Raw genomic sequence first — 15,914 nt, forward strand, 5'->3', positions numbered from 1 at the left:
TTCCACCATCACAGAAATATGAATGAAACACTGACACCCACTGCCTAAACAAGCTGCTTTATCTACAGTTACCTAATTTGCTATTTTATCTGAACATTTTTTCTTCAGCGTTACTCATTTTTATCCAGTAATACTTTTCCATAGGAGGAAAAAATAAGCAGCATTTTTTTTATTCTGGGAGGCACCCTGATCTATTTGGTGGAGTAAAAAAAACCCCTGTCTAAAGAATTTGACTGATGCCTTTCGGAAGCTGCCTCTTACAGCTCTCAAAGGCCAGCAACACAAGCAATTTCTAGCTTCTTATTCTTCCAGATCATCAATTTAGAACCAGATAGACCCCATAATATGAAATAAAAGACTCTTCTTGGTTTCATTTGTTATGCATTAATAATAAAATACTGCTGAATATATTCTTGAGTACAAGCAAAGCCTTTGTGTCTTTACATAGTAAATTTTGTTCTTTCTAGCATTAAAAATCACATCAACAAAACACTGCCTAGTTGCTAGGCAAACATTCAAATCCATTGCGCAGCAATCAGTTCCAGAATTTGATTTGATCTAAACCAACCTAAGCGAATAGTGCCTGGATGTGATTTAACAATGGTTCTCTGATCATCTGTTTCTCTCATTTGCAGACAGATTGCAGAGCCAAAAGAGCATGTGTGTACAGTTTAGTCTGTCCTTCACTTCCCTGAACCGCACTACTGCTTTTCAGAAGTTTCCTTTAGACTTTGTTTCAGAAGGTGCTTTTTCTGTCGTCATTTTAAAAAAGTCTTTATTCATGAACAACTGACAGCTGTATATTAATAACTTATTTACAGAGCTCTCTCAACCTGGGTCTTCTTTCACTTTACCCAGGGCCAACTGGGAAAAAACTCTTGCCTGATTCCTGTGTCCTCCCAGGAACTAAAACATAACTAGCCTCTTCCACATTGCTAGATCCCTTTTCTTTCAGAAGAACAAAAGGTTAAATTCAGTTTTACACACAATCTTCAAAGTGTCACATAACATGCCCGCTTTAAGTATGTTCCTGGGTGACCTCTATCAACTCTGTCTTCCTGTCTTCTTCTCCATCTCAACCCCAAGGCCCGTCCTTGGTGCAGTTTCTTGTTTTCTGCTGTTCTTCTGTACTGGACTGTTCTTCTGTGTTTCTCCATCTCTGCCTACATGTGACAGAAACTCCAATCCATTCCTTCTTGCTGCTCTCCCACGTGATTGTTGGTTTGCCTCTCATCATCCACTGCTTCTACTGGTTTCCTTAGTTATCTTCTGTTCATTTTCAGTTCTAACCACTATCCAGCAGCACCTGATATGACTGTTGGTTTGCTAGATGTATTGCCATTGCTTTGTACCAGACTGTACCAGATAGAAATCTTGTTTTGATAGTTGTTGCAATGTCACTTTGTTTTCAGGTTGTAAGACAGGAAGATCTCTGGCTGACTGATGTCTTTGTTGCTATGGTCTCCTAAACTCACCAAGGGATGTCCCAATGAACCCAGACTGTAGTAATCTCCCCCTATGAGTAAAAGGATCTTAGTTCTTATACTCATTCACCATTGTGTTAGATGTATTGTTGAAGGCTTTCGCAGTCTGAATAAACCGGTGATTCCCCATGGTCAATTAATCGTGTGATACGCGAAATATCAAGGTTTCAGCAAGAACTCCCCACTGCTTAACTGCCGAACACAGATTCATCCCAGTTCTGACGCTCCATCTCCCACTTATCACATGTTTTTTAAGAACCTGCATGGAAGAGAACCTTTTTAAAAAACATGCACCAAGTTGGATCAGTGGGGAGGATCAGGGGACAGAATCTAGGGCCATTTCCGCACGGCCTCCCTGTCGCCTCCACGCCGGCGAGAATTCCGCCGGCGTGGAAGTAACCGTTAAATATGCGCATCGGCCGAGCGCCAGCAGAGGCCGACAGCGGCGAAGCTGACTCCGCGCGAACCGCCTCTCTCTATCCCGTCCACTCACCTTGTCCGTAAAATTAAGCCTGCTGGCCGTCAAAGCCCTGCCGCGCTGCCCTCCGACCTCCAGGGTGGGAGGACGAAAGCGTCGTAGGCAACGGCTTTCAACAACGAGACAAATGAACAAACCAGAGAGGCAGCATGTTCAATACATTTGGCAGTTGCGTGCAGCGCCCGGGCGCTAACAACCCTTTAAAGGGTTGTTGTTTAGGGCGGCCTGATGCCTCCCTGTGCGAACGGCGGCCTGGGGGCGGCGTTTTTACCGCCCCCAGGCCGTTGTTTTTGGCCCATGCGTAAAGGGCCTAGGTTTATTTTCCCACTGTAGGGAGTGACGTGGAGCCTTCCAGCCAATCAAAGCGCAGTGGGCTGTGCGCGATGTGCGGGCAGTTCTTTTTTTGTTTTGCACTGGTGGCGGCTATGTTAAAACGTGGCTGCGTGGAACGTGATTTCTGGCCAACTGTAAACTAAAATTAGACTTTCGTGCCAGTGCAGCTGCACAGGTAAAGAGTGCCGAAAAAGTCGCTTAGCGTGAAAAACAGCTACCATTCCCGCTACAACACAAGAGCCAATCAGAAGAAAGCTGCTGCCTGCATAGGCGGGGAAATTCTATCTACGCATGTGCAAAAAAAAGTTTTTTAAAAAATTCCCACCCCAACACTGCAACAGCTAATCAGGACGAGGAAGAACAGAGCCGTTGAGCAGATTGCACGTTCGATCGTGGGGTGTGTTGCATTGCTCGAAACTGCGATAGACATCGAGGTCTTCACTAGACACACGCTGCAGTGGGGAGGGAGAAACCGCAATGAAAAGGTGCTGTTTCTTTTGAAACCTGGTTGTATCTGGCTTTAATTTCTCAGTGGGGAAATGGCCATAGTCTAGTATTTTTGCTCCTAACGTTTCACCCACATCTATGGCTGGAATTTTCAGAGGCATTTCATGGTAACAGGTTTCTCTCTGAGATGGAAAAATGAAGTATTCAGACGATCTAGTAGTGGTAAGTATGGGTCTGCCCCTGCAGTTTATTCTTTGCTTAGGCCCTTTCTGCACAGCACAAATAAAATGTCTTGCAGACATTTAAAAAAAAACCATTTTGGCTTTTTTTGGGTCAACATAGCACAAACAGAAAAAGTGTTTCTTTTTCCCACCTCCCCTCCTCCACTAGCTGACTGAAACTGCCATTTTGTGGTTCCACTTCATGGTTTTTAAAAAAAAACACAGGAAAAAAACCCTGCAAAGCAAACACCCACAGGGTAAGTCCTGCATGCATACATGGCCACAGAATGATCATACATTGTTAATATCTGGTTGGTCTCTTCTAGGGGAATATTGGGATTCATAAAATGCCTAGGAATTTTGTAGATAACACCATAGCCTAACTGGAATCATATTGTTTTATTCCCCATTACCATGGCTGCATTCAAGTGTTTCTGGTGCTTTGCCAAGTTTTTCTGTATTGCATTTATTACTTGATCTGCTGCGTAAAACATGGTTGTCATTCTCCATATTCACAATTATTGTCATTCTCCATATTTAGCATATACACTCTAGATTTGGGTTTGTTTTAGTTGGAGAGACACTTGCATGTAAAATGGTTCACTTCATCATGGTTATGGTATTCCCCCCCCCCCACTGGTTATCTCTCTTTTTTTGCAGGTATTTTACTCCACAGAACACTTCTCTAAAGTGTTCACTAATGTACTTGTGTACTCCATCTCTTCTTGTTGGACTTTATACATTGTATTTCTTTATGTACTTCTGTTGTCTATCACTAGCTTCTAAAGGCAAACAAATTTTCCTCAAGTAATCTCTCCTTCACTTGTGTTCTGGTTTGCACAGACTATCCTGTTTGTTATCAGTGAGTTCTTAACATCTCCAAAGTTGCAGCTGGCTGCTGCCATTTTCAGATTTACACAATTCTCTCCACTGCCTTCTCTCAATGCTTGAGACCTGGTAATATATTGTACCTTGTTACTGTTTCATTCCTTTGAGGCTGTAGTGGGCATCGAAATAGTGCAGTATCATAAGCAGCCGCACAGTATTATTGGGGAATTTCTGCATAGTGTTGCACTTGTTTCTCTGCCTTTTTCTCCAATTAAGTACAAAAACAGTTTCACAGCCTCCCCTATATCTGTCATTTCAATGTCCACATACAAATTAAGCTAGTTTTTTTTGGGATGCCAGGTCTAGACAAGGAAATTCCTGGAAATCTGGAGGTGAAGCCTGGGAGGGGGTACAGGGTTTGGCTAGGGGAGGGACCTCAACAGGAGATAATTCTGTGAATCTGAAATAGTCACAACCAAAAAAGAATGCCAGTTGAGACACATTGCCTCCATTTTCTTAACTACTACAGGCAAATCACTTGAAGTTAATTGTTACTGTTTCCATCTTCATCTAACAAAGGGGAAAAGAGAGAAAACGGGAAACAATTTGCAAATCTAAGCATAGTACATTACAGGTGGTTTCACTGGTTTATTCATGAGTCTCTTGGGATAGTCAAACTGTGATATCTAATAACTTTCTTAATGTGTAATTACACACCATTGGACGATAATGGATTAATTGAGAAGAGAATATAGGCAGATGCTAGGCCAAGGCTTCTGCTGTTCATTATGTGTTCCTGCTTCTGTTTAATAAGTTAAATGAAGTACTAAAACCAATTAAATTAAAATTGATATGCATTACATTTTTAACCAATTAGTATAACATAAAAAGAAGACTTTATTCCTTTTACATAGAAGTAGAAAGATTCAAAATACAATAATTTCTAAGAGTATCAGGACTGATCACTTGAAATGTTCAGTACATGTGTGGTGAGTTCATCACTTTGATGTTCATTCAGTTCTGTAGATCTGCTTATTTCCATTTGTAAAGCTGTTTATATAAATGCTTTCCCAGTGTGTGATTTTTATTTTTTATTTGGGGGGGAGGGGGAACCTCAGAGTCCTGCTCGACCATGAAAGCAATTTTTGGACCAACAATTATTTTTATATTTCTCTATTAAAATTGCAGTTTTATTTAGCCATGCTCAATATTTTGATGTGTCTACCCTGAAATTGGCAAGTTCAGAAACAGCTGAGGATGTAAAAGATTTACAGTACCATCCTTAACAAGGTTAAAAGGGTATAAGTCTTTTTAGGATAGCACTGCATGACCACTATTTGTTTGTTTATATCCCACCTTCCTTTTTCTTGGAGCTCAAGGAGGCAGTACATATTATTCCAAGCATATTTTCCATCCAGGCATGAGGCAGAATGAATTAACTATAGCAAGGTTATTGTGTCATGTAGCTTCCAATACAACCATAGAGGATTCTATGATTCTCACCTAGAGTACTGTGTTCAGGTCTGGGTACCAAAATTTAAGAAGGATATTGAAATCTGGAATGTGTCCAGAGGAGGGCAGCCCAAATGGTAAAAGGTCTGGAATCCATGCCCAACAAAGGCAGACTTAGGGAGCTGGGGAAGTTTATTCTGGAGAAGCGAAGTTTAACAGGGGCATGATAGCAATGTTTAAATATTTGAAGGGATGTCATGTCAAAGAGGGAGCAAGCTTGTTTTCTGCTGCCTCAGAGACTACTAGGACATACAGTAATGGATTCAAGGTGCAGGAAAGGAGATTCCACTTACACATTAGGAAGAACTTTCTGACTGTCAGGACTATTGGACAGTGGAATTCATTGCCTTGGTGCATGGTGGAGTCTCCTTCTTTGGAGGTTTTTAAACAGAGGCTGGATGACCATATGTCAGGAGTGCTTTGACTGTGTGTTCCTGCATGATAGGGGGTAGGACTTGATGGCCCTTGTGATCTTTTCCAGCTCTATGATTCTATGATTGAAAATGTATGATGGTATAGAGATAAATGCCATTTTTAAATGGGTTCTGTTTTTATGTAATTTAAATTATGTTTTAATGTATGTTTTAACCTGTTGTGAACCGCCCTGAGCCCTCAGGGGGAGGGCGGTATATAAAACTAATAATAATAATAATAATAATAATAATAATAATAATAATAATAATATACATATGATTACTTGGATCCAAGGTTTCTGTGGATGGAAGGATTTTCCATCTGTACAATATGACTCTCCCAGTGGTGGGATTTAGCAGGTTTGCACCACTTCGGCAGAACCGGTTGTTAAAATGGTGCTTGTAAACAACCAGCTGTTAAATTATTTGAATCCCACCACCGGAATTGGTTGTTAAATTATTTGAATCCCACCACTGGACTCTCTTGCCTCCCTCTCCTACTACAGCCCATAATACCCCCCCTCCCCCCGCAAATCTGTTCCTGGGGAGAAAAGGGAATCCCTAGGAACGGCATGGAGGAGAGATGGAATAGCGGGAGGGGGTAATGAACAAAATGCTCCTTTCATCCAATCACTAAAATATAGGAACTAAATATAATTCACTCATGCCAGATTTATGAACTACAAATTATTTTCTTGGAACTGCACAGTGGCTAAAACAATTAATTGGTATCCAAAAGATCCATGGTTCAAATATCACTTCTAGATGAACTCTCAAGGTGGTCCTGAATAAGACATTCCTTGTCCTCTCCCCAATCTGTAATATACGGACAGTAGCAATTGCCTACTCTGCAAGGCTGTTTAAATGCAAGATAAAAACTAAATCCAAGATAAAATAAGTGAGATGCACATGCTTAAAATGCTATATAAATGCTTTGTGTTATTATTAACAGAGACTTCGACATCAGATTGCTTTCCCCAATATTAATACCATTCACTTGTTCATTTCTTACTAAGAATCTATATGGTGTTCCTTCAAAATCTTGTTTTCCCTATTTTTGTCCAATTTTTTCTTCCAACAAGTGCTATATTGCAGCAATTTTGCTTTTCTTCCAATGCAAGACTTTCAGGTCTGAGCTGACTAGAGCTATTTCCTTATCTGGTCTGAAAGAGTGATATGGTTAGTGTGTGTAAACCTTTCTTTCAGCACTATCAGCTCAGCCATAATTTCTTCAGTGTCCCAATGTCTCTGCTCTTTGGCAGGGATAAACCCTGTTACTGTTAATATCCCTCATCATTGGTTAAAAATTCACAGTTACCCTTGAGAAGCATTCTGCTTTTTGTAATAGCAGCAGAAATAGGAGCAACAGGAGGACAGGGTGTTAGATGCTCTGAAGAGGAAAAAGGCTACCCACCTTAGTTTCACCCCAGTGGCAAACTGCCAGTCTGGTAACCCAAATCATGTCTATCCAGCATTAACCCAGGTTGCCAGCAAGGGTGGGGAGGGGGTTGAGGGTGTACAGGGAGTAATGTATGATTGAACTACATAATCCATTTGTCACCCAGCTTATTTTAAATGGCTTTTTTTTTTGCATACACAGCTTCCAGGATTGTTTGATCAATGAACAGAATGTTGTGAGGAATGGAGAAAAATCCAACCCTTTCCTTCTCTGTCATTTTCATGCTGGAAAAGTCACCCCTGAGCTGCTTATTAACCAGACTAGGGTTGGGATAGGGAATATGGTAAGCTTTTCCCAGAAGAAATAAAAGCAGCTGAAGGAATGGCTCTTCCCCCACAAAAAAATGGCAGGGGTGAAAAGGGTGGTGCTTTCCTTTTCTCGCCTCATAATTCTTCTTGATCAAACAATTCCAGAAGCTGCATTTGTAAAAGAAATAAAAAGAAATTTAAAATAAAAACAGGAAAAATTGATCATGTAGCTAGATTTGGTATTATGGTAAATAGTACTATTTTTCTTTCCTTGGCATGCTTGAAGAAGCAAAGGGGGCATAATGGCGATGTGCCATTGCTTCTCTCTCTTCACTTTGTTCCATTTTTTTCTGCAGTAAGACTCTTCTGCCGTTAATTATATAAGTATACAAAGACTCTGTCTATGTGGGATACTGTTGTGATTTTTATTAGCAACTGAACAGAAAAGGGGGAAAAACCAACAATTTCACAGGCCACCTTTCATTTGCTCATATAGGAACAGGCCAAGCCCCTGACACTGTTTTGTATTCCATACAGAAAGACTGCAAGATATATATTTTTATTTTAATATATGCAGTATTGTATCCTAGCATTTTATCTGCCTTGCTCTGACTTAAGATGAGCCAGGGAGCTTGCAATTACTTGGGCAAGAGCTCAGGAATCTTGGGCTCCTTACAGTAGGGACTGTAGCCTTTTCACCAGCCTTTTTATTTTGCCCAGGCTTTTAAAAAAGCATTTACTCTTTTCTTCCTCTTCCCGAGCAACAGTGGCTGGACTGCATTATTGTTCCATTATCACCTTCCAAAGAACTGTAGTCTGCTTTCATTACAAAAACAAAAAGCTGCTTCTCTGTTTCAATGAACATTTTATAGGTATGCATGTAATTTATAAAATTCTCACTGTTCAATAGCAGTGGATTGATCTGCCAGTCAAGTTACTACACTTGCCTAACTTTATTACAAAATATTTGTGTAATGTACTAGTTCTCTATTTTTATTATGTGACACTAACCTCCAGGAAACCTAATTTTCCAAGTGACTGAATTCACTGTAATTCACAAGGAAAATTCAGCATCCTCAGTGACTCAAGCATTCTTAACTGCCAAGTTTTATATCTGGTTTCCTATGTTCTGTATTAAATGTTATAGCATACAGCACACTTTGGATTTCAAGTGGGAAATCAATACCATAAAGTGGCCTCATAACAGCACAGTGGATTTCTAGGCTGCTTTTGTTAGCCAAAACTGTAATTGTCATGGTTTTCCTAATAAACAGAGCTGTTGTATGCATGGACAGAGCTTGATTTTGTCCAAGCATTTGATTCTTTCCCTGGTTTATGTGTAGCTGTTTTTGTGTAAAGAGTGGCAAAGTTCTATCTGACATACTGAGAAATACTCAGAGATTAAAACACTGCTGAGAAACATATGGCTTGTAACATAGTAAGGTTATTGGGCTTAGAAATCTGTCCAAGTAGGAGTTAAGGCTTCCAATGCTTGTCTATGACCCAGGTTATTAACATTCTACCCATGTACTCTTGTTCTTCTGGGAGCTTGCTAACAAACAGCTTCCATCAGCACTTGATCCCCTCGATCCATCCTGGCAGCACCCTCAGAGCGGAAGCTGAAGAGAGTGTACTTGATGCAGGAATCCACACTGAAAAATGGCATCTGAACCCTAAAGCTAAGAAAGCACTTTCGAGCCTACGCTTCCAATTTCTTCTGACAGGCTATTATAAAACTTACTGTGCACTGTACTAAGAGAACCCCAAGGATTTCCTGAGTCTCATAAGAATAAACAAGTTTTAATTCTTCTTCCATTTAAAACTTTTAAAATGTTACTGCTTTAAAAAGAGAGAGAGAGCATTGCCTCCCACCATTAATGACAGGTTACTCTTTTCCACAGAGATAAGGCTATCCCTAGCATATCCAAAAAGGAGTGTATACTTATTTCCTCGTGTATCCAAAAAGGAGGCCACTAGAAAAAATATACATACAAAATTATAGAAGAGGAAGATTGTTGTTCCCCTTTAACTCCAGCTATTAAATATATATTCTGAATATTCTGCTGGTCTATGACTGTATTTAACAAACTTCCAGTTATTCTGAATAGGCAATATATAAACTGAAATAGAAACTGAGTCTTACAAGCTGAATCAGGAATCACCAAAATGAACTGGCCATGTATCCAAATGTGCACTGGAATGCATATGTATCTGGATGGGGATGCCATCTTGGTAGCTGAACTGTTTTCAGATGCATATTTGAATTTACACTCTGAATCTGTATTTTGGTACAACTAGTCATGCATTTACACCTTTTAAAGAGGAATAGTAGGGTTAAGTAACACTGTGTATGAAAGACATTCCTTCTTTCCACCCAGAAAACAAATTAACAAAACTCCCAGTATTTTGAATAATTATACCTTTGGATTAATTAATTCTGTGCAGAAAGGTTGATTTATGAACATATAGCTTATATGATCAGGCCATTGATCCACCTTACTTAGTACTGCCTCCTCGGACTGGGTCCAAACACAGAAAGGTCTTTCACAATATCTACCTCCTGAGATCTCATAACAGTCTATGTTAGATACTGAACCTGGGACCATGTACATGCAAAGTTACTGAGCCCTCCTTCAGCTGATGCTTGACTCATAATTTCAAGAGTCAGTAAAGTTATATTTAAATTAAATGACAACTTTTAAGAATGTGCCACTCGCTATTCTGTGTGACAAATCTTGCATTTCTATTGTGCATGCAAAAATGTATGGGATTCATTTTTATTGCAGGCCAAGGCATAGTCTAATTAATGTTATTCTAATACAAAAAGAAATAAATTCATTCATTTGACATATAAAAGTTTTGAAGATGCCAAGGCTTGCATTGAAATATATGTTAGCTCAAATGGAAGCAGGTCCAGAGATTTAAATCTATCTTTTATAAATATTTAAACTTCACAGCAGCTATATAATGGAATAATCTGCTCCTTAAATATAATTAGCATGGGCAAACAGCAACTAAAAATACTGAATGAACTGCTCAATGGTGGAAGTCATTTGGCAACATATACCTAGCTTCTGATATCACATTCTGCATTCACAGTCCAACTGTTAAACAATACTGTTACAAATATACATGTAAAAGCATTTCACTGGAAGGGGACATTCATGCAATTTGCTCATCAACAATGATGTGTGAAAACTGAATTCATACGTACTTGTTCATCATTCAGCAATTACATCAGCTCATTAAATGTATGTAAATCTGAAATAACTAGCATATACCTGCCACTTCCATGACAATAACTTTCATTTCATCTGATGCAACCGCAAACTTAATAGGTTTCAGTAGAAGATCACATGTTCTTACTTCAAGTCATCAGATTTATATTATTGAGTGATATACTTGTATGTAAGAATGAGCCAAAGCTACATTCTGAAATACTAACAGATTATAAGGTATCCTGCACACCACAAATAAAACATGAGGTCGGCAAATAAAATGTTTCCTGCAGGGTGTCTGCATGGATGTCTGCATACATTTTATTTTTCCTTCAAACGTTTTAATCTGAAAACACTGAACTAGTGACCCTTTTCCTGATGTTTTAGAACCATTTCCTGCTCCCTATGCAGAGTGCAGGGGTTTTTTTTCCCACATTTGATTTAGAAACTCTCTTATTTTTGTTGTGCCTGCCATTTTCTGCCACTGGTCATCTTCCATGCTGTCCACTATTTGCTGTGTTTTCCATGAAGGTTTCCTCTGCTTACCATGTAGCCACCCACCATCTCAATGCTTAAAATATATGAATAAAATAAGTTTTTCCTGCCAATGCCACGCACATGTCATTTTTCCTTTTTTTCTTCAATGAGGTACCTTCGAAACTACAAAGACATAATATTCTCATCTCACTGAAAATAAAAAAAGGAAAAATGACACGTACATGAACTTGGTAGGCAAAATGAACTTTATTAATGTATTCTAAACATTGAAATGGCAGGTGGCTGTGCTGTAAGTGGAGCAAACCTCTGTGGAAAACAACAAATAGCAGACAGAATGGATGATTTTAAGTGGCAGAAAATGGTGGGCAGGATGGAGCAGTGGGGAAAAGAATCATTTTCAATAGCTATGCTTTAATGTTCCACGCTATGTGGACAAAAAAAAGCCAAAATGGTTCTTCCTAAAACATTTGCAGAACATTTTAAATTGTCAGTGCAGAAAAAACCATTGAACATGCTACGTGAACATGCTACATCTATGCTTTATTTTGATAAATATTTTCACATGCACATACTTCATAAAAAACTCTTTGTACTGCAGTTGCAAATCTGATCTGGCCTAGTGAGATTCAAAATATAGATTCAAAATATAGATAGTGGGATTCAAAATATATCCCCTAATGAAGGGGATTGTGGCCAAAATGCTTTTATATTATAGCTAATTTGGAGTCTTTTCTTGCCTGTTTGCAAGAGTTGCTTGACTTAATTTCAGTAACATATCCTGTGACTGATTATTCAGTATTAAGGGAATCACAGAGCTCAAAGAAAGAAATCTTAAGTAATTACAAGTATGAATTATGGTCTGAGTTGTCCTAGCTGAAAGCCCAGGTCAGCTTGTGGAAGCTGTCTTCTTCAAATTTTATACTTTGACCCAGTTGTGGGATTCACCAGGTTCACACCACTTCGGCAAAACTGGTTGTTAAAATGGTGCTTGTAAGCAATCAGTTGTTAAATTATTTGAATCCCAACACTACTTTGTCCTGCTTCACAAAGTAAGGATTGCTAAACTAATGTATGGCAACTTTATGAACACTTAAGGAAAGCACTGGATAAATACTCATTCCGCACATGCAGAATAATGCACTTTCAAACTGCTTTCAGGGCTCTTTGAAGCTGTGCAGAATGGCAAAATCCACTTGCAAACAGTTGTAAAAGTGGTTTGAAAACGCATTATTTTGCGTGTGTGGAAGGGGCATAAGAGACAATCCTACGCAGTGTAACTCAGAATCCTACTCAGGTATATTCAGTGGGGATTACTTTTAGAAAAATCATCTTATTAGGTACACTTTGATCCTTGATTCCTCCCCCTCCAGTTTAGCCACAATCTCAACCCTTCCATTTTATAATAAATATAATAATAAAATCTCATAGGTCAAAGAATAATTTGTTTATAAAGTACTGAATCTCAGTAAAACTTATTTTATAATCTCTGTCCCATTAACTTTATTTCTTTACTTATTGTAAAACAAAGCTGCTATGTCCCTTCAAATAATTTGCTTAACTGTTGCCACTGATACAAACAGAAATAGTTCCTATTTTACTTACATGCAAGTGAGAAACTCACATAGAAGGGAGACATTGCCATATACCTATCAAGATCTTGAATATTTAAGTAAATGGCAATTCACTTTCTGCTTTGAGTAAACTAGACAGGAAATATTAGAATTGGATGTGCTCATTTCACATACCATATATACTTGAGTATAAGACAAGTTTTTCAGCACATTTTTTTGTACTGAAAAAGCCTTCCTCTGCTTATACATGAGTCAAGGCTTTAGTAGATCTGACAGCTCACTCTTTTCCCACCATGGCAGAGAGAGGAAGCTTTGAAAGACCTCACAGGCATCATCAGGTGGAGGAGGACACAGAATGGCCCAACATGGCCACACACCTCTGCCAGGCTGAGCACAAGTGCAAGTGCTCCAAAGCCCTGGCTACACAGAGCCATACTGGCTCCAATTAACACAGCTGGGTTGCTATCAGACAGGTCCTGCCTTTGGGCTATCTTTAAAGTTATGGTGAGTATTTTTAAAATTATAATTTTTACCTATAATGTAGGTTTAACATGTTGTTGTTGCCCTGAGCCCTTTTGAGATGGACAAGGTATAAAACTAAAATTAAAAATGAATTTTAAATTTTGTTTATAGCATACCCACGAGGGTTTGCTGAATATGCAAATTATTAATCCTCTGTGGGATTATCCTGCCCCCCTAGCCCTGCTTCCTTTTGCAAATCCTAGGCACTCCTGCCCAAGGTGACAGTCAGAGCCCTCTCTGTGGTTGTCATCTCCCCCTCCCCTGGGAAAGAGAGCAATGGAACTTTTAGTGTGTGGGAGCCCAGGACGGGGAGGAGAGACGTTGCAAGGTCCCTAGGCTTGGTGCGCTCAGCAAAATCCACGAATTCAGTTTTGCAGGGAGACCTCCTGCCCTGAAAAAAATCCAGATCTTGCCCGGAGGAGCCCTCCCTGCAAAAGCAAGTCGTCTGTTGGGTTTGCTCCAGTGGCTTTCTCTGATCCTTGCCAGTGGAAAGGTGAGGAGGCAGCCAGCCAAGCAGGCAGAGGGAAAGGGATGCCTTTGCCCTCAGTGCTCTGCCCTGGGAAAAGTGCATCCCCCTGTGCGTGCGCACGCGCACGCGCATGCAAACACCCGCACTTCTGTTGGCTGTTAGGAAATGGGAAGCATGGGGCACCCGTGCCTGGAGCTCCAGAGGTGGCCTCTTCCCTTGCCCCTTCACTTTCCTGCAAGTAGGCAGACAATCTCCTCGAAGGGAAGGTGTAGTGAGTTTGCATAATGAGACAGAGTCAGTTGCTTACTGTAAATGCTGACAGAAGGGAAGCGGGGTGCTGCACACCCCTCCCCCCGCCAGGCCCCCAGTATGATAATAATGTCATTATTTCAGGGAGATTATTAGCATTAAACCTAAAACCTAGTTTTGGGGAAGCAGTGTAGGTAACCTTGTTAAGAGCTTGTTAAATCCCACTGATTTTCATGGGAAGAACTAACGCGCTATTCTTTACCTGGAAGTAAGCTTAATTGCTGGCAATGGGGCTTGCTTCTGAGTAAACCCTCCTAGGGTCAAGATTCACCAGTTTGACACGTTGCATGGTTGCTTCAAAGCAAAGCCACCGACTACCATTAAGCTTAGTCCTGAGTAATGTGCACTTTGGAGCCAACTGTTTTTTCTAAACTAAAACTTCAGCATTCAGGTTAAATTGCCGTGTTGGTGTAGCCCCTATGTTCAGAATGGGTTGACCCAGAAAGGGGTAGAGACTCAAAGCAGCAGGAGCCTGCAGAAATTCATGAAGTTGGAGGAAGCAAGGCTACCAGGCTGGGACCTTGATTTATTTCTTTATAAGCTCTTAACACTTTGTTTAAGGTAACTGCAAAGTTGTTGGGAACTAGTGGGAAGGGAGTTGTTTATTTTTGCTGTATTGTAAATGTTAGAATTTATTGTTTCAGGGCTTTCTGTGTATGTAGTTGATGGGAGTTCTTTTGGGGACCTTCATCCCAATCTAGCCAGATGACAGCAGCCTCCCGTGGCAATCACAACGCACCCAATCCACCCCACTCTCCGGTCAGCCCACCCCCCCTTCCCACCCAGTTCAATGCGGTCTGCAGCTGCTGGAAAGAGCAAAGAAGAGACGTGCCTTTCATTTGAGAATAGGAAGTGGCCAGCGATGTGGGGAAGGAAGGCGGCAAGCAGTAATCCCCAGGGAAAGAAAGGGAAGGTGGGGGGAGAGAGAGGTTGTCCCCCTGCAGCCCCTAATTTGCAAAAGGAGGCAGGGCTAGGGGGGCAGGATAATCCCACAGAGGATTAATAATTTGCATATTCAGCAAAGACTCATGGGTATGCTATAAACAAAATTTAGAATTCATTTTTAATTTTAGTTTTATACCTTGTCCATCCCAAAAGGGCTCAGGGCAACAACAACATGTTAAACCTACATTACAGGTAAAAATTATAATTTTAAAAATACTCACCATAACTTTAAAGATAGCCCAAAGGCAGGACCTGTCTGATAGCAACCCAGCTACATTAATATATGGAGCCAATATGGCTCTGTGTAGTCAGGGCTTTCTGGAGCACTTGCACTTGTGCTCAGCCTGGCAGGGGTGTGTGGCCTCATGTGGGGGCTGCTGCATGCAGGCTTGGGTACCATTATGCCTCAGGCTCTGATTTCTCTTCCTATGCCTCTGCATCATTTCCCCTGTCATGGTGGGAAGTGAGGGGCCTGTCAAAGCCTTGCAGTAGCCTTGCTCTAGCTGCCATGGCAGCGGGAGTGAGGAGCAAGGTGCAGAGATCCCCTGCCTGCCTCCATCAGAGACTTGGCAGGGGAAGCTGGCTCCTGCATTTCCCATCCTCGGCTTATACGCGAGTCAATAAGTTTTCCCAGGTTTTGGTGGTACAATTAGGTGCCTCGGCTTATACACGGGTCGACTTATACCCGAGTATATACGGTACTAATGACAACAATTAGGGCCCAAAATCTTTGCCAGATAGAAATATAAGAGGCATTCCTGTCTGCTGCTAACTTTGCCTAGCTGAGAATATTAACATGAAATAAAATTCATCATGCTCTGGAACAGATATGTGTTCACAACTGATATAATCTCTCTTATGACTTGTAAACATTCCAGGCTTCTTGTCAGTGCTTTGCTGGCTTTCATCCATTCTCCACCAGACAGAACAAGAGAAAGCCTCTTAATATACTTTTTGAA

General features: G+C 40.5%; 1 protein-coding gene across 5 annotated transcripts in view; it reads right to left on the reverse strand.

The window, feature by feature from the left end:
- Positions 1-15,914, reverse strand: part of LOC125430952 (sine oculis binding protein homolog) — a 202,671-nt gene that overhangs the window by 68,664 nt on the left and 118,093 nt on the right. The window lies entirely within an intron of this gene.

This window comes from Sphaerodactylus townsendi, linkage group LG01 (genome assembly GCF_021028975.2).
Source record: "Sphaerodactylus townsendi isolate TG3544 linkage group LG01, MPM_Stown_v2.3, whole genome shotgun sequence".
Taxonomy (NCBI): Eukaryota; Metazoa; Chordata; class Lepidosauria; order Squamata; family Sphaerodactylidae; genus Sphaerodactylus; species Sphaerodactylus townsendi.